The following is a 26,787-nucleotide window of genomic DNA, read 5'->3' as shown; positions in this document are numbered from 1 at the left end:
TGTGAATTGAAGCCTGCTCTCAACTCATTTCATAGTCCATCAATGGTGCGGTTTTGTTGCTCAATTATGGAGTGAGTAACATTCTTGAAATTCTGGAATGCATCCTCCCATGGTCTAGGTTGAGAGTAGTTTTGGTTCTTATTGTATGGTCTAAATGGTGGCTGAAAGGCTTGAGTATTTTATGGAATTTGTTGCATTGGTGGAGCTGGAGTTGCTGGTCCATTCTGTTGGAATCCTTGAGACCATGAAAAATTGGAGTGGTCTCTCCATCCAGGGTTATATGTGCTAGAGTATGGGTTATAATTCGATGGTTTTCTCATTACACCTATGGCATTGGCTTGATCAGAGTATGAGTCATGGTCATGTGGTTCTGTTGATTTAGCAGTCGATAACGATGCTATTTGTCGAGCAAGACCTTCAACCATCTCCTTGACTTCTTTGATTCCCGAAGTTGACTCGCCAATGTGAACCTCATTCACTCCTTTAATTCTTTTAGTATTCCTAAGTGATCGACTCCGTTGTTGGAATTATCCGCTTGTCGCTGGAAGAATTCCCAAATTTCTGATGTACTTTTTGACATTAGCTCTCCTCCACTTGTTGCCATTAGCCATTCTTGCACATTCGGCAATAATCCCTCCAAAACGTATTGGCATTGGTGCCATTTCTCGTACCCATGATGTGGACACTTCAAGAGTAGCCCATTGAATCGCTCCCATGTTTCAAAAAACTGCTCGTCCTCTCTCTGGGTAAACTCTGAGATTTCCCTGCGAATAGCGTTGGTTTTATGCACTGGGAAATATTTATTCAAAAATTTTGTTACCATTTGTTCCCATGATGAAATGCTATTAGCAGATAAAATATTTAACCATGAACGAGCTCTATCCTTTAAAGAAAATGGGAATAATCTGAGTTTAACATCATCATCTGAAAAATTTTCATATTTAAAAGTTTGACAAATTGCATGAAAATCATTCAGATGATTATATGGGTCCTCATTTCCTAGGCCATAAAATGTTGGGAGACAATTTAGCACACTGGGTTTTAATTCAAAACTCCTAGCAGCTACGTTTGGGTATCTTATGCATGATGTGCTCAAATTAGCTAAGAGACTAAAATAGTCCTTAAATAGCCTCTCCTGTGGTGCTTGTAAATCCATTTTATTTTTAAAGTTCTTGTGTGTGCGAAGTGTTTTTTCTAGTTCAAGGTCTATAGGTTCAAGATTAGGTAATAATGACCTACGACCATGCATGCAAAACAAATAAAAAAAATAAAGATGGGAACAAAACAAATAAAAATAAAGAAGAGGGAGAAATTACGATACTAACCTTATTGCGCTATTACAACCTTTCTATAAAAATACACAAAAATAAATATGTGAAATTAACTGAAAATTAAATTAAAACTTAATAAAGAAAATTAAATTAAGATAAACAAAAATTACAAAGAAAAATAATTTAAAAATTAAATTGCATAATTGTAAAGAATAGAGAAAGAAAATAAATACTAACCTCTAAATGCAGATTCACTTTTTTTTTCTTTTTTTTTAAAGAAAAAAAATACAAGACAACAATTATTCACACGAGGAGGTGGATTTTTAAAAGAAATTATTCACACAAATTAATTCTATGAATTAAAATTACTTACCTCCCCGGCAACGGCGCCAAAAACTTGTTGTGCAAATTTTAATGTACTCGCAAGCGCACGAATCTATTGTAGTATAGATCAATAGTGACGAGTGTCGATCCCACGAGGAGGTGGATTTTAATTATATGTAGAATTAATTTTGTAAATGGGTGGTTGAAATTGTGATGGAAGTGATTTAAATTATCCTAAAATTGGAATTGCAATGGCGAGAATAAATTGAAGCAAAATCTATTGAAATGACGTACTTGGGTATCTGGATCCGTATCAACATGCATCATGGGCTAAATAATCCGTATTAATGCCAATTAAATCATGAGGGGGGAATCCACACCTCATGAACCACGCTCTAATCAATATGGTGCTAAGGGCTTATCGTGTCAAATAATAATAACCTTGTACTAGAGGGCCGGTGAAACCAAGGCGGTACTAGACAAGAATATTATTATTTGTCGATGAGAAGTCAAAACATCCACAAAAACTAGAGGGGAAGAGAAAATAAATTTACCAAATTAAGCCCATGACACATGTTGAGACTTCACCTTCAACCCAAGCTTGAAAGAAAATTAGCCACTCATAATTGAACTAGGGGTAAAATGGAAATTTATTAAAATATGAAGAAAATACAAGATGGAGAAGGAATTACAGAAAATGGATCCCAAAAATAGATTCAGAGATATCAAATTAGGGGGGAGAGGCCCCCTTTTTATAGATACATGGAGTAAATCATGGCCATCAGATTAAAAACAGTTTGGACGCTCAGGATTGCTCCACGTCATCAATCAACAGTACGCGATTTGACCACGCGGATGAACAGTAACACGGTTTGACCTGGATGAATAGTAACGCGGTTTGACCCGGATTAACAATAACGCGGTTTGGTTGAAAATAATCCTGTGTGATGCATATACCATACGCGAGATTTTTCGTCCACTGATATGCTGCCACGTCACCATCAACAGTACATAAGAATTTTAGCCCAACAGGATCGTAACACCTCATCAGTCAATGCCACATCATCGGTCAATGCCACGTCATCGATCCGTCTATGTGAACAGTGCCGTGAACAGTAACGTATACGGTACCGTACATGTGAATAGTACCGTACATGTGAACAGTGCCATTTTTCCTTTTATGCTCCTCCTAAGGTTTTCGACCGTCCTGAGTTCAAAAGTGATGTCCGTTTTGCCATCTGATCTCTCGTTTATTGTGAAATGACTATGATGCCCTTAAAATACATAAAATACTTAATTAAAATAAAACAAACGGAATTAAATCAAAAGAAGGTTAAATTCATAAAAGTAAAGGTGTTAGTAAGACTTGAAATGTAAAATGACGGTTTTCTCCTTTATAAATATGCATTTTCTAACACTCAACAACACCGTTCTTTGGGTCTTTAATTTCAATTGCCCCATGTGGAAAAACAGTATGAACAATAAAGGGGTCAAACCATCGAGATCGTAACTTACCTGAGAATAGGTGTAAGCGAAAATTGAACAAAAGCACTTTCTGACCTGGAATGAACAATTTTCTCATAATTTTCTTGTCATGAAAGACTTTCATTCGTTGCTTGTAAATCTTGACGTTTTCATATGCGTCATTACGAATTTCTTCAAGTTTTGCCAGTTGCAATTTTCTTTCTGAGTTGGCTTGCTGCATGTCAAAGTTGAATTTCTTGATGGCCCAATATGCACGATGCTCGAGTTCCACAGGTAGGTGGCAAGCTTTTCCATACACTAGCCTGTAGGGTGACATACCAATCGGGGTCTTGAAAGCCGTTCTATATGCCCATAATGCATCATCAAGTCTTAATGACCAATCTTTTCTTTCTGGCCTCACCGTCTTTTCTAATATGTGCTTTATTTCTTGATTGGAGATCTCAACTTGGCCACTAGTTTGCGGATGATATGGGGTTGCCACTTTGTGTGTGATGGAATACTTTGTCAAAAGAGCTTTGAATGCTTTGTTACAAAAGTGGGCACCACCATCACTGATTATTGCTCGAGGGAATCCAAAGCGCAAAACAATGTTGCTTTTCAAAAATCCTATTACCACCTTGTGATCATTGGTCCTGCATGGAATTGTTCTACCTATTTCGATACGTAGTCAACAGCAACCAATATCTATTGATGGCCAAAAGAAGGGGGAAAGGGTCCCATAAAGTTGATACCCTATACATAAAAAATCTCAACCACTAAAATTGGATTTAGTGGCATCATGTTCCTTCGTGTAATGCTCCCCATTCGTTGACACCTATCACATAAAGAACAGAAAGTGTAAGCGTCTCGAAATATAGTTGGCCAATAGAAACCACATTGTAAAACTTTAGTCGTTGTTTTCTTAGCACTGAAATGACCTCCACAAGCTTGTTCATGGCAGAATGAAAGAATATTCTGAATTTCACTTTTTGGAACACATCATCTAACGATTTGATCTACACAATACTTGAACAAATACGGGTCATGCCAAAAGAAATTCTTTATATCCGCAAAGAATTTAGCCTTGTCTTGCTTGGTCCAATGCTCTGGAAGTTGACCTGTAACAAGATAATTAACGATATCAGCATACCATGGTAATACTTCCACACTCATCAATTGTTCATCTAGGAATGACTCATTCAATGGTAATGATTCCATAATTGTGTCAAAATGGAGACGAGAGAGATGGTCAGCTACAACATTCTCTGTGCCTTTCTTATCTTTAAATTCCAAATCGAACTCCTGCAAAAGTAACACCCAACGAATTAGTCTAGCTTTTGCATCTTTCTTTGTGAGAAGATATTTAAGAGCAGCATGATCTGTGAATATAATTATTTTATAACCAATGACATAAGATCGAATTTTTCCAATGCAAACACTACTGCTAGCATTTCTTTTTCAGTAGTTGAATAGTTCATCTGTGCATCATTCAATGTCATACTAGCATAGTAAATAACATGGGAAATTTGATCAACTCTTTGTCCTAATACTGCTCCTACTGCATAATCAGATGTATCACACATGAGTTCAAATGGTAGGCTCCAGTTTGGGGGCTGAATGATGGGTGATGATGTCAATGTTGAGTGTTAGAAAATGCATATTTATAAAGGAGAAAACCGTCATTTTACATTTAAGTCTTACTAACAACCCTTACTTTTATGTATTTAACCTTCTTGTGATTTAATTACATGTGTTTTATTTTAATTAAGTATTTTATGTATTTTAGGGGCATTATAGTCATTTCACAATAAATGAGAGATCAAACGGCAAAACGGACATCAATTTTGAACTTAGGACGGTCGAAAACCTTAGGAGGAGCATAAAAGGAAAAATGGCACTATTCACATGTATGGTACTGTCTACGTTACTGTTCACGACACTGTTCACCTAGACGGATCAATGACGTGGCATTGACCGATGATGTGGCATTGACTGATGAGGTGTCATGATCCTGTTGGACTAAAATTATTATGTACTGTTGATGGTGACGTGGCAGCATATCAGTGGACGAAAAATCTCACGTACGGTACATGCATCACACAGGATTATTTTCAACCAAACCGTGTTACTGTTCAACCCGGGTCAAACCGTGTTACTGTTCATCCACGTGGTCAAACCGCGTACTGTTGACTGATGACGTGGCGCAATCATGAGCGTCTAAACTGTTTTTAATCCGATGGCCATGATTTACTCCATGTATCTATAAAAAAGGGGGCCTCTCCCCCCTAATTTGATATCTCTGAATCCATTTTTGGGATCCATTTTTTATAATTCATTCTCCATCTTGTATTTTCTTTGTATTTTAATAAATTTTCATTTTACCCCTAGTTCAATTATGAGTAGCTAATTTTCTTTCAAGCTTGGGTTGAAGGTGAAGTCTCAATATGTGTTATGGGCTTAATTTGGTAAATTTATTTTCTCTTCCCCTCTAGTTTTTGTGGATGTTTTGACTTCTCGTCGACAAATAATAATAATCTTGTCTAGATACCGCCTTGGTTACACCGGCTCTCTAGTATAAGGTTATTATTATTTGGCACGATAAGACATAAGCCCTTAGCACCATATTGATTAGAGCGTGGTTCATGAGGTGTGGACTCCCCTCTCATGATTTAATTGGCATTAATAAGGATTATTTAGCCCATGATGCATGTTGATACGGATCCAGATACCCAAGTACGTCATTTCAATATAATTCTCTTCAATTTATTCTCGCCATTTCAATTCCAATTTTAAAATTTATTCTCGTCATTTTATTTTAAGTTTTAGCATATTCCAAATCATTTCCACCACAAATCCAATCACTCATTTACAAAATTAATTCTACACACAATTAAAATCCACCTCCTCGTAGGATCGACATTCGTCACCATTGATCTATAGTACAATAGATTCGTGCGCTTGCGAGTTCAATAAAATTTGCACAACAAGTTTTTGGCGCCGTTGCCGGGGAGGTAAGTTATTTTAATTCGTAGAATTAATTTTTGTGATTAATTTCTTTTAATTTTTTTTTGTAATTTTTTTTATTAAAAAAAAGTGAATCTACATTTAAAGGTTAGTATTTCTTTTCTTTTTCTCTTCTTTAAAATTCTGTAATTTAATTTTCAATTTATTTTTCTTTGTAAATTTTTTTTGTTTATCTTATTAATTTATTTTTAGTTAATTTATTTTCACGTTTTTTTTGGTGTGTTTTATAGTAAGGTTGTAACAGTTTGATAAGGTTAGTATCGTAATTTCTCTTTTTTCTTTATTTTTATTCGTTTTGTTCCCATTTATTTTTGTGTTCCTTGCATGCATGGTCGTAGGTCATTATTTCCTAATCTTGAACCATAGACCTTGAATTAGAAAAAAACATTTCGCACACACAAACAAGTTAAAAATAAAATGGATTTGCAACCACAGGAGAGGCCATTTAAGGACTACTTCAGTCCTTTAGCTAATTTGAGCACATCATGCATAAGATACCCAAATGTAGCTGCTAGGAGTTTTGAACTAAAACCTAGTGTGCTAAATTGTCTCCCAACATTCTATGGCCTAGAAAATGAGGACCCATATAATCATTTGAATGATTTTCATGCTATTTGTCAAACATTTAAATATGAGAATTTTTCAGATGATGATGTAAAACTTAGATTATTCTCATTTTCTTTAAAAGATAGAGCTCGTTCATGGCTTAATACATTGCCTGCTAATAGCATTACATCATGGGAACAAATGGTAACAAAATTTCTGAATAAATATTTCCCAGTGTATAAAACCAATGCTATTCATAGGGAAATCTCAGAGTTTACCCAGAGAGATGACAAACAGTTTTTCGACACGTGGGAGCGATTCAATGGGCTACTCTTGAAGTGTTCACATCATAGGTACGAGAAATGGCACCAATGCCATTACGTTTTGGAGGGATTATTGCCGAATGTGCAAGAATGGCTAATGGCAACAAGTGGAGGAGAACTAATGTCAAAAAGTGCATCAGAGATTTGGGAATTCTTCCAGCGACAAGCGGATAATTCCCAACAACGGAGTCGATCACTTAGGAATACTAGAAGAATTAAAGGAGTAAATGAGGTTCACATTGGCGAGTCAACTTCGGGAATCAAATAAGTCAAGGAGATGGTTGAAGGTCTTGCTCGACAAATAGCATCGTTATCGACTGCTAAATCAACAGAGCCACATGACCATGACTCATACTCAGATCAAGCCAATGCCATAGGTGTAATGAGAAAGCCATCAAATTACAACCCATACTCCAACACATACAACCCTGGATGGAGAGACCACCCCAATTTTTCATGGTCTCATGGATTCCAACAGAATGGATCAGTAGCTCCAGCTCCACCAATGCAACCAATTCCTCAAAATCCTCAAGCCTCTCAGCCCCCATTTAAACTATTCAATCAGAACCAGAACTACTCTCAACCTAGACCATGGGAGGATGCATTCCAAAATTTCAGGAATGTTACTCACTCCACGATTGAGCAACAGAACCGCACCATTGATGGACTATGAAATGAGTTGAGAGCAGGCTTCAATTCACAAGCCCAATCAGTTTCAAGCCTTGAAAAGATGGTGGGACAACTTACTTCTTTAGTTCAGACCTTGGCAATGACTGTTGAGAAAGGTAAATTTCCAAGTCAACCAGTGCCTAATCCTAAAGGAGTACATGAAGCAAGTACCAGTTCACCACAGCAGCATGGAGAGGTCAAAGCAGTCATGACCATGCGAAAAGGAAAAGAAGTCGACAACAAAGTGGAGATGCCGGTGATAAAAGAAAATCAAATTGTACCTGTGAATGTTGATAACTCACCACCGGATGAGAAAGAAGAAACCAACCCACGAGAATATGTTCCCAAAGCTCCATTTCCTCAAAGGTTAGCGAAAGGAAAGAAGGGAAAATCCACAGGTGAGATTCTTGAAATCTTCAAACAGGTAAGTGTTAACATCCCTTTACTTGATGCAATTAAACAAGTTCCATCTTATGCCAAGTTTTTTAAAGACCTTTGTACTAAAAAGAGAAACATTCATGCTCAAAAGAAGGCATTTTTAACAGAAAACGTTAGTTCTATACTCCAACATAAAATTCCTCTAAAATGCAAAGACCTAGGCTCCCCTACTATCTCATGTAGCATAGGGAACCACACAATTGAGAATGCTTTATTAGATTTAGGAGCTAGTGTAAATCTGTTGCCTTACTCAGTATTTTTGAAACTTGGACTTGGAGAATTACACCCAACTCCAGTGGTGTTACAGCTTACAGACCAGTCCACGAAAATACCTCGTGGTATTGCGGAGGACGTGCTTATCCAGGTAGACAGGTTTTATTTTCCTGTTGATTTCATTGTAATTGACACTCAACCAATACAGGATTTAAGGAAGCACATCCCCATTATTCTGAGCCAACCTTTCTTGGCAACTGCGGATGCTCACATTCAATGCAGGACTGGAAATATGCAGTTGTCCTTCGGCAACATGACTATGGAGCTGAATATCTTCAACATTGCCAAACAACCTCACAATGCAGATGATGGAATTGTTGATGTGGATTTAATTGAAGCATTAGTTGATGACACTTTTGTTTCAAACCTTAGTGATGATCCTTTACAAGCGTGTTTAACTCACTTTGGTTTTGATTTTGATATTGACAGATCTGTTGATGAGGTCAACGCCCTGCTTGACTCAGCACCATCTATGGACACTAATAAATGGAAGTCAAGAGTTGAACAATTAGCACCATTAGAGAAGAAACTCATCCCATCATCAGAATCACCACCAAAACTCGAGCTCAAACCATTGCCCAACACATTGGCATATGCATTTTTGGGAGAAGAAAGTACTCTACCGGTAATCATCTCATCATCCCTAAATGACGAACAAAAAGGTAAGTTGTTGGATGTTTTGAAAGAGCACAAAGGGGCATTAGGATGCACTATAGCAGACATAAAAGGTATAAACCCAGTAGATTGCATGCATTACATTCACCTTGATGAAAATGCTAAATCTACTAGGAAATGCATCGTCGGTTAAATCCTAATATGAAAGAAGTTGTTAGAACTGAAGTCCTTAAGCTATTAGATGCAGGTATCATTTACCCAATTTCTGATAGTTCGTGGGTCAGTCCTGTACAAGTTGTCCCCAAAAAGTCAGGAGTCACAATAGTTACGAATACTGATAATGAATTGATACCCACTAGAGTGACTACAAGATGGCGTGTATGCATTGATTATAGAAAGTTGAATTCTGTCACACGTAAATACCATTTTCCTTTGCCATTTATCAATCAAATGCTTGATAGATTAGCAGGCCATGAATTTTATTGCTTTCTAGATGGCTACTCAGGATATAATCAAATTCCCATAGCACCAAAAGATCAAGAGAAAACCACTTTTACTTGCCCTTTTGGCACTTTTGCATATAGGAGGATGCCATTTGGATTATGTAATGCACCTGCTACATTTCAACGATGCATGTTAAGCATTTTTTCTGATATGGTTGAACGATTCCTTGAAGTCTTTATGGATGATTTTTCTATCTTTGGTGACTCGTTTGATCAATGTTTACATCATCTAACACTAGTTCTGTAGAGATGTGTCCAGAAGAACTTGATCAAACCTTGCAAAATCTTCATAAACAACCTAGGACCCTTAGAGACTTCATGCATCCTACTAGAACATGTCACCATCATGCATATTTTTCCCTCCTGATGCATCACGTTTTAATTTCAAGCCTGGTATCATTCAACTTTTGCCTACCTTTCATGGTTTTGAGTCTCAAAATCCATATTTGCATTTAAGGGAATTTGAGGAAGTCTGTAACACCTGTACTGATCAAAATTGTAGCATGAATATAATTAGACTTAAGTTTTTTCCTTTCTCACTAAAAGATAAAACTAAAACTTGGCTACAAAATCTTAGGTCAAAATCCATCAGAACATGGGATTAAATGCAAGCACAATTTTTGAAAAAATTCTTCCCACCCTACAGAACAAATTCTTTCAAAAGACAAATCACCACTTTCACTCAAAAACCAGGAGAAACTCTCTACCAATGTTGGGATAGGTTTAAAGAACTACTTAACATTTGCCCACATCACGGTTTTGAAACATGGAGATTAGTGTCTTAGTTCACTTGGAATTTTATAATATCAACTTGAAATTTAACTGAAAGTATTAGTAGTTAAGGATTTTAATAGAAATATTAAATAGAAACAATTAGTTAACAAGTTAAAACAAGTAAACCTATAATTGAGTATGTTTAACTAAAATTAGGGGCTAATTTAACAAAAAGTTAAACAATAGAAAGTAAATTTGGCATTTAACCCAAATAGTTAAAATTTTACCAAGTTATTGGAAATACTGAAACAAAAGTATTGAAATAATAGTTGAAACACATAAGTTAAAAAGGGATAAAATATTAACCAAATTCTAATTTTAAAACTCATCCAATAAGAAATGAATTTACTTAGAATTTAACAAAAAGTATTGGTATTTAATGAACTTAATATGAACATTAAACGCATAGCTGGTAGATTTATAAGTTAGAAATATGTAAACCTAGAAGTAAGAAGGTTTAACCAAAATTAAGGAATAAAAAAATATATAAAAAAGTCCAATTGGTATTTAACCTAAATAATTGCAACCTTACCTAATTAGTAGGAATATTCGACAAAAAAATAGTGGAATAATTAGTTGAACCATATGAACTTAGAAGGGAGACAATTTAAGCAAAATTAGGAACTTATCCAATGGGAATGAATATTATTTGGAATCTAACCCAAAATTGGCATTAAATGAATGTAGTAGGAATATAAAACATAAAACTGGCAAACTACTAATTAAGTTGAAGCTTGTGGGCCTATAAGTGAGAAAATTTAACCAAAATTAGAGACCAGTTTAACCAAAAATAAAATTATAAAAATAAAATTTGGTGCTTAACCTCAATAATTAGAATCTTATTAAGTTAATAGAAGTATTCAACACAAAAATATGGAAATTAGTAGTTGAAACTGGACACCATAAGAGAGAAAGTTCAAGTAAAATTTGGAACTCATCCACCAGAAATAAATTTAACTTGGAATCTAACCAAAATATTGGTATTGAATGAATATAGTAGGAACATCAAACACAAAACTAGAGGACTAATATGATGAAATATGTGAACCAATAAATGAGAAAGTTTAACCAAAGTTAGAGCCTATTCTAAAAAAAAAAATTATAAAAATTAAAGCTAGTATTTATTTCAAATAATTGAAATTGTACTAAGTTACTATAAATATTCAACACAAATGAAATAATTAGTTGAGACAAGAACCCATGAGAGAGAAAATTTAAGCAAAATTAGGAAATCTTTAAATGAAAAATGAAAGTTGGAATATAACTTAAAATATTGGTATCAAATTTGGTACGAATATCAAATACAAAATTGATGGACTAATAACTTGAAACGTGGGAACCCATAAGTGAAAAAGCTTAAGCAAAATTAACGACTAGTCTAAGAAAATATAATTGTTATATTTAACCCAAATAATTGAAATCTTACTAAATTAATGAGAATGCACAATGTTCCTATTAAATTCCTTAAATACTAATCTATTGGGTTAGAATGTAAGTAAATTCATTTCCTATTGGATAAGTTCACATTTTCGTTATATTTTCTACTATTTAGGCTCAGTAATTTCAACTAATTATTCCATCATTTTTGTGTTGAGTATTTCCATTAACTTTGTAAGATTCCAATTATATAGGTTAGATACTAAATTTTTATTTTTTATAAATTTAGTTTTGTTAGATTAGTAACTTATTTTGGTTAAACTTATAGGTTCGTTTATTCACTTTTAAGTTCACTATTTTCGTGTTTTATATTCCTACTAATGTCGTTAAATACCAATATTTTGAGTTATATTTTAAACAACTTTCATTTCTATGAGATGAGTTCATAATTTTAGTTCAACCTCATTTCATGTGGGTTTATATATTTCAACTATTATTCCACTAATTTTGTTCAGAATATAAAAATGGAAGAAATAGTTATTTTTTTTGTAAATAATGGAGGATATAATTTAATGATAGATAGTAATACAATTAAGGATAACATAACTAAATATAGACAATATTATTATTCAGAACAATTGTATTTATCCGGAGAGCTCATGAAATTAGAATTGGAGAACTCATACTAATAAAGAATTGAAATTTCAACATAGATCCTATTCTCCTATTCACAGTTAGGAGAGAGGTTTATAGAAATAATTTTTCATGGAAATAATGGAATATTAATTATGTTGAGGATTATATAGATGAACTTGTGATTGATTATAATAGATTTTTAACTATTAAGCAAAGAGATGAAGACAATTGGAATAAATAAAGGATCAGAAGTGAATACTATCCTTCTAGCAACATTCTAATAGGATACAAAGATTTAATTATATATAAGCTTTGTTATATACATAAAGGATTAGAAGAAAACAATATTGCTAAGGATATAAAAAATATTATATATCACAAATACTTGATAGAATATAATGAAATATTATACAGATGGTATTATGAATATATTACTAGAACCATTGATAATTTCACAAAATATAGAAACCAATAAATTTCCACCTTCTCGCTATAGGCATAAAGGATTTACTTATGAAAGATTTCAACCATCTGATTTGGTAAATGATTTTGATATGTAAGGAAGTAATAAGTTAAACTAAATTTCTCTATATTTATTAAATAAATTTGGAAATCCTAATTGAACCATAAATGATATAGAAGAAAGTGCAAATGAAATACTTGAAATTAAAAGCTTTCAAGTTAAAATGTTAAAAGATCAAATGAGTGAAGAATTTGATTCACTCAAACAATTATAAAAGACTTCAAAATTAAAGATTAAGATAGATTGAAATAAGAAATCATTAATGTCATGAACACAAATTCAATTGAAGATAAATTAAATAAGATAGAAATTCAATTACATAAAATTGGAAAAATCGTTGAACAACTTGGTAATAAGTGACACGACTCAAAAGTGTATTACTCTCAAGTATAAGAGTGTCTAGTTATAATATAACCCGGTGAGACCGGGGTCGAACCACATGGAGTTTTAAATCTAGTAAAACTAAGAAAATTAATTGTGGGAAAAAGAAATTATTTGAAATCAATTTAAAAATAAGCTAAGGTTTAGGATCCACTCTCTGTATTCAAACTATAATTTTAATACTCTCTCATTTATATTTTGCCTCACTTTTACCAATTAATTATTATATCATTTAATTCTATGTGTGTGGATAAATATAGAATAAAGTACCTAATGTGCCACACTATATTAATGTATCGATATTATGTCAAAATACCATAAAATCCAGTGAGATTTATAAATTAACATGATATAAAAATAATTAGAAAAGAATTAAAAAAAATTCATTTGAGAAAATAATAATAATTAATAGTTTGAAATATTGAGCTTCACTCCTCACCTCAGTTTAATAAAATTAGCTACTCATATTGAAAGAAAACACAACACTTTTTTTATTTGATAAAATTTTTGAAATATATTACAAAGAAAATTGATACAAACGGAAATAAGAAAAGAAAAGAAACAAAGAAAGAAAGAAAATCTTCAGTCTCGGCTTCAGCTCTCAAATTTTGCTCTCCAGCTTCTCCCCGCTCTTCAATTTCTCCTCCCTTTTTATAGGCAACAATTGCCTTTAACTTTCTTTATTTTATTATTTATTTATTATTTTATTATTATTTTAAAATATATAAGTGTGTTGAAATGTGTGATGGTCAGGAGGCGTAATGGCCTCCTGACAATCACCAACGTGTTTTTGTTCTTTTATTTTTTATTTTTTGTTTTTATTTTATTGATTATTTACTATTACATTTCTTCAATTTTGTTCCAGTTGTTCTTCTTTGTTCCCGCTTTCAATTTCAATTCCATCTTTATTCCTGAAAACTATTTATAAGATAAAAATTAACAAATTACAAATTAATTTAACATAAAATATATTTGGGGAGTATTAAAATAATTTAGAAATAATGAACGCATTAATCGACACAATAAGTGAAAAACTAATAATTTTATCCTTATTAAATGTACACTTTTTAGTGTCAATCACACCCCCCAACCAGCTTATTGTTAGGCCCTAGCAATTTAAGCGATAAAAGTTTAGTAAAATTTCAAACTCAAATTGAAAATCATTTTTAAAAAAAATTGTGTTTACTTCTTCCATCAGATTAATGACAACAATCAAATAAAAGTATAAAAATTATCTTCAGCTTAAAGAAAATCACACCCTTTCAAAACAGTTCAGTAAAATCCTGTAAAATGATCAATCATCAGAGCTACATTAATCAAGCAACTTTTAAGAATGATACATCAAACCCCAAAATCTCACGATTAGGAGTGACTATCTCAAAAGAAGATATACTCCAAATTAATTTGTCACTCTAAAAAAATGGTAAATTTGAGAGAATAATAAAACAATATCACACGCTCTCACCAATATAAAAATTAATGCCCACAACTTAGAAATAAAATGATATCAAATCCAATGAATTACTAGCAAAATTTATTTTTATTTTTACTCATCACCACATCTTTTAGTCCATATTACCAGCTTTTACTTCAAATTATAGTTCCCAAAAATCGAGAAAGACTTTAATTAGGACGTAACGTAGGCTAGGGTTATGGCTAACAAAAAAGATAATAGGGAAAATAAAAATATATGTTTGAAAAATAGGGGACTTTTTGGAGATTATAAGGTGCTCTTTTTTTTTTTTTCAAAGGTTCAAAGGGGTTAACTATGGATTCTTTATAATAGGGTTGGCTAGAAAGGCTCAAACAGATCAAAGATAGCCTTCTGTCATCTTTTAGGATTCTATATAATCTTTCATATCCACTAGTTCAATTGACTTTTATATGCGGCTGCACAAACTTTTTTTTTTTAATATTGAGATCTTGTACAATAAATTGTGAAGCTGTATAGGCAAACAAGGTTACTCTTCAAGGATAACAGGCTCAAAAACTCGCTTGGTCTTTTTATAACATGTACATTCATCCAAATGGCTTAATCAATTTCACTCATTCAATTTCTCAATTTATATTTCAACATACAAAGGGAAAAACATAGTGTAATATAACTCAAGGCCAAAGATAAAACGAATACCAAAATTTGAAAATCATCATGTTATCCAATGTTAAAAGATCACACCAAAAAAGAAAATAATTTTTTTTTTAAGAAAGCACTAAAAATTTGGGACTAATTACAGAAACTTAAGGGAGATGATTAAGAGAAAAAGACCGAAAACAAAAAGTTAGAAACATTTTTTTTTTGGAAGAAAACACAAAAATTAAGAAAATGCGTTTCTAGAGATACTACATTCTATATTCTATCATCTTCGACTTAAATTTTTATCCAAAGTTAGTCTTTACAACAAAAATTAGTAAAAACATCACTAGGAATGAGACATTCCACAATTATCGACTATTCCCTCCCCCCAACCTAAATGAGACATTGTCCTCAATGTCTAAAGAAAGGAGTAGAGTTTAGAAGATATCACCTAGACACTGTTGGAAATATTTACAGACGGAGAGTTAAATCTAATTTACACTTTTTACGAGAGTTACTGCCATCGTTATCAGTTGCCCAATCCAACGCCAAAGTCATGGGATCTGGCTTTGGTTTGTAAGGTTGCAAAAGATCAAGTAACTCATTAGCAGTATGAGCACAAATGAAGAGTTTTTTCGCTAATGATGGAATGAAATAATTTTTTATTACATGATTAAGAAATGTTATTAAGCCATCATAAAAGTTATTAACATTTAACAAACCGATTGGTTTTTTATGGATATTCAAATAGGCCCAGGAAGCAAATGTAATTAGCGCCTCCAAAGTTGCAAGGTCTCCTGGCAAGAAAATAAAAACGTCAGCATGATTTAACATTTCAGATATTCTTTCTTGCATACCTGAGACAACTAACTCTTCTCCAATTGGTGAGTCTGGTAGCCATCCTAAAGGTTTTAAGGCTTTTGGAATGATGCCTAGCACTTGGCTTCCTCGAACGAAAGCAGCTTCAGAGACAAGCTTTGATAACCCTCGGTCACCTCCTCCATATAGAAGATGTAGTTTCCCCTCTGCTATAGCACGACCAAGATCTGCGGCTACTGTTGTGCAAATTTTAATGTACTCGCAAGCGCACGAATCTATTGTAGTATAGATCAATGGTGACGAGTGTCGATCCCACGAGAAGGTGGATTTTAATTGTGTAGAATTAATTTTGTGAATGGGTGATTGGATTTGTGGTGGAAATGATTTGGAATATGCTAAAACTTAAATTAAAATGGCGAGAATAAATTCTATAATTGGTATTGAAATGGTGAGAATAAATTGAAGAGAATTCTATTGAAATGACGTACTTGGGTATCTGGATCCGTATCAACATGCATCATGGGCTAAATAATCCTTATTAATGCCAATTAAATCATGAGGGGGGAATCCACACCTCATGAACCACACTCTAATCAATATGGTGCTAAGGGCTTATCGTGCCAAATAATAATAACCTTGTACTAGAGGGCCGGTAAAACCAAGGCGGTACTAGACAAGATTAGTATTATTTGTCGACGAGAAGTCAAAACATCCACAAAAATTAGAGGGGAAGAGAAAATAAATTTACCAAATAAAGCCCATGACACATGTTGAGACTTCACCTTCAACCCAAGCTTGAAAGAAAATTAGCCACTCATAATTGAACTAGGGGCAAAATGAGAATTTATTAAAATACGAAGAAAATACAAGATGGAGAAGGAATTACAGAAAATGGATCCCAAAAATGGATTCAGAGCTATCAAATTAGAGGGGGGAGGCCCCCTTTTTATAGATACATGGAGTAAATCATGGCCATCGAATTAAAAACAGTTTGGACGCTCAGGATTGCGCCACGTCATCAGTCAACAGTACGCGGTTTGACCACGCTGATGAACAGTAACACGGTTTGACTCGGATGAACAGCAACGCGGTTTGACTCGGATGAACAGTAACGCGGTTTGGTTGAAAATAATCCAGTGTGATGCATGTACCGTACTCGAAATTTTTCGTCCACTGATATGCTGCTACGTCACCATCAACAGTACATAAGAATTTTAGCCCAACAGGAGCGTGACACCTCATCAGTCAATGCCACATCATCGGTCAATGCCATGTCATCGATCCGTCTATGTGAACAGTGTCGTGAACAGTAATGCAGACAGTACCGTACACGTGAATAATACCGTACATATGAATAGTGTGATTTTTCCTTTTATACTCCTCCTAAGGTTTTCGACCGTCCTGAGTTCAAAAGTGATGTCCGTTTTGCCGTCTGATCTCTTCTTTATTGTGAAATGACTATAATGCTCCTAAAATACATAAAATACTTAATTAAAATAAAACACATGTAATTAAATCACAAGAAGGTTAAATACATAAAAGTAAGGGTTGGTAGTAAAACTTGAAATGTAAAATGACGGTTTTCTCCTTTATAAATATGCATTTTCTAATACTCAACACACCCCCCAACCAGTTTATTGCTAGTCCCTAGCAAATAAAGCGAAAACAAAATTCAAATTCAAAATAATTTTTTTTTTAATAGAAACACTTGTATTTATTCCATTAGATTAATGATAGCAATCAAATAAAAATATAAGCATTATCTTCAGTCTAAAGCAACATCACACCCACATCAACCATCCACATGAATCAGCCCAGTAGACTTTATTATAGCTACTTTCAAGAATGACATGTCAAACCCCAAAATCTCACTGGAAGTAGTGACACTCTCACAAAGAAATTAAAACCAATAAAAATAGTCACTCCAATGAATGGTAATTGAGAGAGAAAATAATAAAGAAGTGATATCACATACTCTCACCAAGATGAAATAAATATGCCCTCAGTTTAGAAATAATATGATCTCAAGTCAAATAAAAATGCAGGTCAACCCAATTTATTTATCTTTTTTTTCTTTTATTTATTTATTTATTTTTATTATGCACCACTATATCTTTTTAGCCCATATAACTAGCTTCTACTTCAAACTATAGTTTCATAAAATCAAGGACTTTTATTAGGGCGTAACGTAGGCTAGGGATATGGCTAACAAAGAAGGGAAATAAGGAAAACAAAGTGTATGTTTGAGAAAAATGCAGAGAATTTTTTTATTTTTTTTGGAAGTTGCAAGGTGGATTTCACCTATTATTTTTATTTTATTTTTTCTTTTGAAACAACAACTTTTATTTTTTTTTTTTGCTTTTATTTGGAATAACTTTACTGAACAACATAATTATTTACATTTTCTCAAACATAAATAGGTGATGAAACTTATAAGACATTGGGTAATACTCCAAATCGAAGTGGGTCAAGATGATAAGTTTGACAAAGAAAGGTTTTTTTTTTTTTTTAAAGGCTCAAAAGGGTTAACTATGGATATTTGATAAAAGGGATGGCTAGAAAGGCTCAAACGGATCAAAGATGGCCTTTCCATCGTCTTTTAGGGCTCTAAATAATCTTCCATATCTACTAGTTAGATGGGCCTCCAAATGTAGCAACACACTTTTTTTTCTTTTTTTTCTTGTTTTTTTTTTAATTTTACAATTTTTTTTTAAGGGTTAACTCAAAAGAAATCTAGAGATCGTGTATACAATAATAAACTGTTAAGCTGTATAAAGAATGGGCAAAAGGGTTACTCTCCAAGAAAAATGATAGGCTCAAAAACTCACTTGGTACTTATTATGACATGTTCATTCCTTCAAGCAACTCATATTTGTCTCCGACATCAACATGTAGAGTAGCAAGCATAATGTAACATCACTTAAGACCAAAGATAATACAAATACTAAAATTTGAAATTAATCATGTCATCCAATGTTAAAACAAATCACACAATTTTTTTTTTAAACAACATTCTACCCCCCAACCTATTCTAAACATGAAAGGAAAATATGCATGTAGAAATGTGAAAATGATGCATAAAAACTAATTAGAAAAGTTACACGTAAAATGATAGAAAACGAAAATGGTTTTTTTTTTTTTAAGAAGATGCGTTTCTAGAGGCACTACACTCCATATTCAGCCATCTTCGACTCAAAAGTTGGAAAATATATATTTATAGAGGAGAAATTAAAAAGAAGAAGAAAAATGAACATCAAAACTTAATAAAGAAAAAGAAATTTATTTTTATTTTTTTATTTATTTTTATTTATTGTTTTTTTAATTAATTTTTTTTAAAACGATGAAGATGCGTTTTTAGAGTCACTACTCTCCATATTCAGCTATCTTCAACACAAAAAAGTTAGCAATAGTTAGTTTCTACAACAAAAAATTAGTAAAAACTTAACCAAAATTCCACAATTGTCGACTATTCCCTCCCCTCAACCAGAACGAAACATTGTCCTCAATGTTTGAAAGGAAAGAAGTAGAGTTTAGAAGACATTACCTGGGTGGTGTAACACAGAAGAAAATATTTACAAGCGGAGAGTTAAATCTAATTTGTACTTCTTACTGCGGCTACTGTTACCATCATTATTTGGATGCTCCAACACAAAGGTCCAGGGGTCTGGCTCTGGTCTATAAGCTTGTAACAGATCAAGTAGCTCATTAGCAGTGTGAGCACAAATAAAGAGTTTTTTCGCATTAGAGGGAATGAAATAGTTTTTTATTGCATGGTTAAGAAATGCGATAAAGCCATCATAAAAGTTATTGACATTTAACAAACCGATGGGTTTCTGGTGGATGTGCAGATGGGCCCAAGATGCTAGTGTGATAAGTGCCTCTAGTGTTGCAAGATCTCCTGGAAGGAAAATAAAAGCATCAGCATGATTAAGCATTTCAGTTATTCTTTCTTGCATACCTGAGACGACTAACTCTTCTCCAGTTAATGAGTCAGATGAACTGCCCAATGGTTTTAGGACTCTTGGAATGATGCCTAACACCTGACTTCCTCTGACAAAAGGTGCTTCAGAGACCATTTTTTATAACCCTCGGTTACCTCCTCCATACACCAAGTGTAATTTTCTCTCTGCTATACTTCGACCAAGATCGATGGCTGCCTCAACGAACTCTTTATGTTTGCCATAGGTAAATCCAGAAAGCACACAAATGTTCTTGAATTGTCTATTTGGAGTAGCTGCCATTGTGATACTTCTCAAAAAACAATTTGTGAGTGCTTGACAAAAAAAAATCACATTTAAGAGTCTTGGTGACAGTGGGTCACAGTTGTGTATGAGGTAACATGTCAGTGTCAAATAACGCGTAAAGCACGTGGCTCGCGAGTCAAAAAGGAAACAGTAAAAAGAAAAAAGCAAACAGTAATAAGGAAAAAGCAAACAGTAATAAAATTATTAAAAACAATAATACACACAATAAAACAATAGTGAAATAAAATAACAGTAAAGTGAAAGGATATTTACAGGTAGTTGCGACTGTGGCTCATATCTTCCTCTGGTTTTACGTCTAGAAACGGCTTGAACGCCCTCTATGGGTTGAGGATAGGCTTTCTATCCAGTTTTCTTATAAACTGGCAAACAGGGTCGTTTATATTCAGATTCCCGAGACTATATCGTGCATGCTCTTTCTGGAATAATGGTCATAACTGGAGAATCGCTCCTTGCACATATCCACTGGGATGCGTTTCAAGAGACGGAAGGATATCATCCAATGACTCCTTATTCAAGCCATCCCTAATGAATTGAATCTTATCTTCCCTATTATCAGACACCATTCCTAAAGAACATGGGTTTTTATTGCAACTCATTCTGGCACACTTATGACAAGCAACAGAAATTCGTCGAGCTCGTCGTTTTCTTGCATAATTTCCTTTACCACAACCAGGCATGTATGCAATAAATTTTGGAGGTAACTTACCTGTCGATCGTACTTTAGCCTCGATTAACCAATGGATGTCAGCAGGTATGTTATTTCTCATGAGCAATCGCATGCGTTCGGACCGAGCTTTATAGATCGTAAGAAGCGCATTCTGAGGAAGTGAAGGAAATCGCTTGTGAAGCTTCGCTAGAGTCTCGTTTCTGTCCATATCTTCGCTTCAGAATATCAGTTATTATGGGAAACTAAAGTAACCGACTTGATTGTCACAGAGTACCGTTATCCGCCACTTCATCGGGGTAACAAACTCAAGCACACAAACAGAAAAACAAATTAAAACAAACAAAGAAAATTAAAATCGTCCCCTTATTGAATTTACCTCAAGCTCCAACTGGATGTCGTAAACACTTCTCTCAATGTCTCGGAGTTGGCGTTCTAAACCCTTAACATAGGCTACTAACTCTAGTGATTGTAGAGCCCAAATGCGATGTGTTTTACAAAATTGAATCTGCCTTTTGAGATGAGTTTTAACACGTTGAAGTGGTTTAAGAATGTTCAGGAGGAACGGTCTAAGTAATGTACTCATGATTAAAAATGATAAAAGAAAACTTAATAGTTAAACAAACATATTTATGCAAAAATAATTTCAATTAGCAGAAGAATAATATAAAGAAAGAAAAAAAATCAAATCAACGAAAAGAAAAAAAAATCAATTCAAATCTGGTGGGTCACTCAAATTTATTTCGGTGTCTTCTCCATGTGGTTGGTACTCTAGATATGACTTTAATCTTTGACCATTAACTTTAAACGTGACATCGTTCTTTGGGTCCTTAATTTCAATTGCCCCATGTGGAAAAACAGTATGAACAATAAAGGGACCAGACCATCGAGAGCGTAACTTACCTGGGAATAAGTGCAAGCGAGAATTGAATAAAAGCACTTTCTGACCTGGAGTGAACGATTTTCTCATAATTTGTTTATCATGGAAGACTTTCATTCGTTGCTTATAAATCGTGGCATTTTTGTATGCATCATTGCGAATTTCTTCAAGTTCTGCCAGTTGTAATCTTCTTTCTGAGCTGGCTTGCTGCATGTCAAAGTTGAATTTCTTGATGGCCCAATACGCACGATGCTCGAGTTCCACAGGTAGGTGGCAAGCTTTTCCATACACTAGCCTGTAGGGTGACATCCCAATCGGGGTCTTGAAAGCCGTTCTATATGCCCATAAGGCATCATCAAGTCTTAATGACCAATCTTTTCTGTCCGGCCTCACAGTCTTTTCTAATATGTGCTTTATTTCTCGATTGGAGATCTCAACTTGGCCACTGGTTTGTGGATGATACGGGGTCGCCACTTTGTGTGTGATTGAATACTTTGTCAAAAGAGCTTTGAATGCTTTGTTACAAAAGTGGGCACCACCATCACGGATTATTGCTCGAGGGAATCCAAAGCGTGAGACAATATTGCTTTTCAAAAATCCTATCACCATTTTGTGATCATTGGTTCTGCATGGAATTGCTTCTACCCATTTCAATACATAGTCAACAGCAACCAATATGTATTGATGGCCAAGAGAAGGGGGAAAGGGTCCCATGAAGTCGATACCACATACATCAAAAATCTCAACCACTAAAATTGGATTTAGTGGCATTATGTTCCTTCGTGTAATGCTCCCCATTCGTTGACACCTATCACATGAAAAACAGAAAGTGTAAGCGTCTCGAAATATAGTTGGCCAATAGAAACCACATTGCAAAACTTTAGTAGCTGTTTTCTTAGCACTGAAATGGCCTCCACAAGCTTGTTCATGGCAGAATGAAAGGATATTCTGAATTTCACTTTTTGGGAAACATCGTCTAACAATTTGGTCTGCACAATACTTGAACAAATAAGGGTCATCCCAAAAGAAATTCTTTATTTCTGCAAAGAATTTAACCTTGTCTTGCTTGGTCCAATGCTCAGGAAGTTTACCTGTAACAAGATAATTAACTATATCAGCATACCAAGGTAATACTTCCACATTCATTAATTGTTCATCTGGAAATGACTCATTCAATGGTAATGATTCTGTAATTGTGTCAAAATGGAGACGAGAGAGGTGGTCTGCCACAACATTTTCTGTCCCTTTCTTATCTTTGAACTCCAAGTCAAATTCCTGCAAAAGTAACACCCAACGAATTAGTCTAGCTTTTGCATCTTTCTTTGTAAGAAGATATTTAAGAGCAGCATGATCTGTGAACACGATTATTTTACAACCAATGAGATAAGATCGAAATTTCTCCAATGCAAACACTACTGCTAGCATTTCTTTTTCAGTAGTTGAATAGTTCAACTGTGCATCATTCAATGTCATACTAGCATAGTAAATAACGTGGGGAATTCGATCAACTCTTTGTCCTAATACTGCTCCTACTGCATAATCAGATGCATCACACATGAGCTCAAATGGTAAGCTCCAGTTTGGGGGCTGAATGATGGGTGATGATGTCAACAATTGCTTTAGTTTTTCAAATGCCACAAGACATGAATCATCAAAGATAAAAGGTACATCCTTAGCAAGTAAATTGCATAAGGGTTTAGAAACTTTGCTAAAATCTTTAATAAAACGTCTATAGAAACCAGCATGCCCAAGGAAAGATCTTACTTCTCTGACTGTTTTGGGTGGAGGAAGATTAGAAATGAGATCCACCTTGGCTTTGTCAACCTCAATACCTTTGCTCGAAATGATGTGACCGAGAACAATACCTTGTTTTACCATAAAATGGCACTTCTCCCAATTTAAGACTAAGTTCTTCTCGATACATCTCCGCAGAACTAATGTTAGATGATGTAAACATTGATCAAATGAATAACCAAAGACAGAAAAGTCATCCATAAAGACTTCAAGGAATCATTCAACCATATCAGAAAAAATGCTCAACATGCATCGTTGAAATGTAGCAGGTGCATTGCATAATCCAAATGGCATTCTCCTATATGCAAATGTGCCAAAAGGGCAAGTGAAAGTAGTTTTCTCTTGATCTTTTGGTGCTATGGGAATTTGATTATATCCTGAGTAGCCATCTAGAAAGCAATAAAATTCATGGCCTGCTAATCTATCAAGCATTTGATCGATAAATGGTAAAGAAAAATGGTCTTTACGTGTGACAGAATTCAACTTTCTATAATCAATGCAAACACGCCATCCTGTAGTTACTCTAGTGGGTATCAATTCATTATCAGCATTGGTAACTACTGTGACTCCTGACTTTTTGGGGACAACTTGTACAAGACTGACCCATGAACTATCAGAAATTGGGTAAATGATACCTGCATCTAATAGCTTAAGGACTTCTGTTCTGACAACTTCTTTCATATTAGGATTTAACTGACGTTGCATTTCCCTAGTAGATTTAGCATTTTCATCAAGGTGAATGTAATGCATGCAGTCTACTGGATTTATACCTTTTATGTCTGCTATAGTCCATCCTAATGCTCCTCTGTGCTCTTTTAAAACATCCAACAACTTACCTTTTTGTTCATCATTTAGGGATGATGAGATGATTACCGGTAGAGTACTTTCTTCTCCCAAAAATGCATATTCCAGAGTGTTGGGTAATGGTTTGAGCTTGAGTTTTGGTGGTGATTCTGATGATGGGATGAGTTTCTTCTCTGATGGTGCTAGTTGCTCAACTCTTGACTTCCATTTATTAGTGTCCATAAATGGTGCTGAGTCAAGTAGGGCGTTGACCTCATCGACCGATCTGTCAATATCAAAATCCAAACCAAAGTGAGTTAAACATGTTTGTAAAGGATCATCACTAAGGTTTGAAACAAAAGTATCATCAACTAATGCTTCAATTAAATCCACATCAACAATTCCATCATCTGCACTGTGAGGTTGTTTGGCAATGTTGAAGATGTTCAGCTCCATAGTCATGTTGCCGAAGGACAACTGTATATTTTCGGTCCTGCATTGAATGTGAGCATCCGCAATTGCCAAGAAAGGTCGGCCTAGAATAATGGGGATGTGCTTCCTCGAGTCCTGTATTGGTTGAGTGTCAATTACAATGAAATCAACAAGAAAATAAAACTTGTCTACCTGGATAAGCACGTCCTCGACAATACCACGAGGTATTTTTGTGGACCGATCTGCAAGTTGTAACACCACTGGAGTTGGGTGTAATTCTCCAAGTCCAAGTTTCACAAACACTGAATAAGGTACCAGATTTACACTAGCTCATAAATCCAACAAAGCATTCTCAATTGTGTGGTTCCCTATGCTACATGAGATAGTGGAGGAGCCTGGGTCTTTGCATTTTAAAGGAATTTTGTGTTGGAGTATAGAACTAATGTTTTTTGTTAAAAATGCCTTCTTTTGAACATGCATATTTCTCTTTTTAGTACAAAGGTCTTTAAGAAACTTGGCATAAGATGGAACTTGCTTAATAGCATCAAGCAAAGGGATATTAACACTTACCTGTTTGAAGATTTCAAGAATCTCACCTATGGATTTTTCCTTTTTTCCTTTAGCTAACCTCTGAGGAAATGGAGCTTTCGGAACATATTCTCGTGGGTTGGTTTCTTCTTTCTCCTCCGGTGATGAGTCCTCAACACTCACAGCTACAATTTGATTTTCTTTTGTCACCGGCATCTCCACTTTGTTGTCGACTTCTTTTCCTTTTCGCAAGGTCATGACTGCTTTGACCTCTCCATGCTGCTATGGTGAACTGGTACTTGCTTCACGTACTCCTTTAGGGTTAGGCACTGATTGACTTGGAAATTTGCCTTTCTCAACAGTAATTGCCAAGGTCTGAACTGAAGAAGCAAGTTGTCCCACCATCTTCTCGGGGCTTGAAACTGATTGAGCTTGTGTGTTGAAGCCTGCTCTTAGCTTTTTTCGTAGTCCATCAATGGTGCGGTTCTGTTGCTCAATCGTAGAGTGAGTAAGATTCTTGAGATTTTGGAATGAATCCTCCCATGGTCTAGGTTGAGAGTAGTTCTGGTTCTGATTGATGGTCTAAATGGGGGCTGAGAGGCTTGAGGATTTTGAGAAATTTGTTGCATTGGTGGAGTTAGAGCCGCTGGTCCATTCTGTTGGAATCCTTGAGACCATGAAAAATTGGGGTGGTCTCTCCATCCAGGGTTATATGTGTTGGAGTATGGGTTGTAATTTGATGGTTTTCTCATTACACCTATGGCATTGGCTTGATCTGAGTATGAGTCATGGTCATGTGGCTCTGTTGATTTAGCAGTCGATAACGATGCTATTTGTCGAGCAAGACCTTCAACCATCTCCTTGACTTCTTTGATTCCCGAAGTTGACTCGCCAATTTGAACCTCATTTACTACCTTAATTCTTCTAGTATTCCTAATTGATCGACTCCGTTGTTGGGAATTATCTGCTTGTCGCTGAAAGAATTCCCAAATCTTTGATGCACTTTTTGACATTAGCTCTCCTCCACTTGTTGCCATTAGCCATTCTTGCACATTCGGCAATAATCCCTCTAAAAAGTATTGGCATTGGTGCCATTTCTTGTACCCATGATGTGGACACTTCAAGAGTAGCCCATTGAATCGCTCCCATGTTTCGAAAAACTGCTCGTCCTCTCTCTGGGTAAACTTCGAGATTTCCCTGTGAATAGCATTAGTTTTATGCACTGGGAAATATTTATTCAAAAATTTTGTAACCATTTGTTCCCATGATGTGATGCTATTAGCAGGTAAAGTATTTAACCATGAACGAGCTCTATCCTTTAAAGAAAATGGGAATAATCTGAGTTTAACATCATCGTCTGAAAAATTTTCGTATTTAAAAGTTTGACAAATGGCATGAAAATCATTC

The 26,787-nt window shown here is 34.6% G+C and overlaps 2 non-coding genes across 2 annotated transcripts; both read left to right on the top strand.

The window, feature by feature from the left end:
- The first annotated feature begins 668 nt into the window (after positions 1–668).
- LOC127902839 (small nucleolar RNA R71) lies at positions 669–772 on the top strand. Its single transcript, XR_008055477.1, has one exon. It is a non-coding gene; the product is annotated as a small nucleolar RNA R71 (small nucleolar RNA).
- A 25,709-nt stretch (positions 773–26,481) lies between these two features.
- LOC127902908 (small nucleolar RNA R71) lies at positions 26,482–26,585 on the top strand. Its single transcript, XR_008055545.1, has one exon. It is a non-coding gene; the product is annotated as a small nucleolar RNA R71 (small nucleolar RNA).
- The last annotated feature ends 202 nt before the right edge of the window (positions 26,586–26,787 follow it).

This window comes from Citrus sinensis, chromosome 5 (genome assembly GCF_022201045.2).
Source record: "Citrus sinensis cultivar Valencia sweet orange chromosome 5, DVS_A1.0, whole genome shotgun sequence".
NCBI lineage: Eukaryota > Viridiplantae > Streptophyta > Magnoliopsida > Sapindales > Rutaceae > Citrus > Citrus sinensis.
Note: the sequence above shows the minus strand (reverse complement) of the source record. Positions and strands in the feature narration are given on the sequence as shown.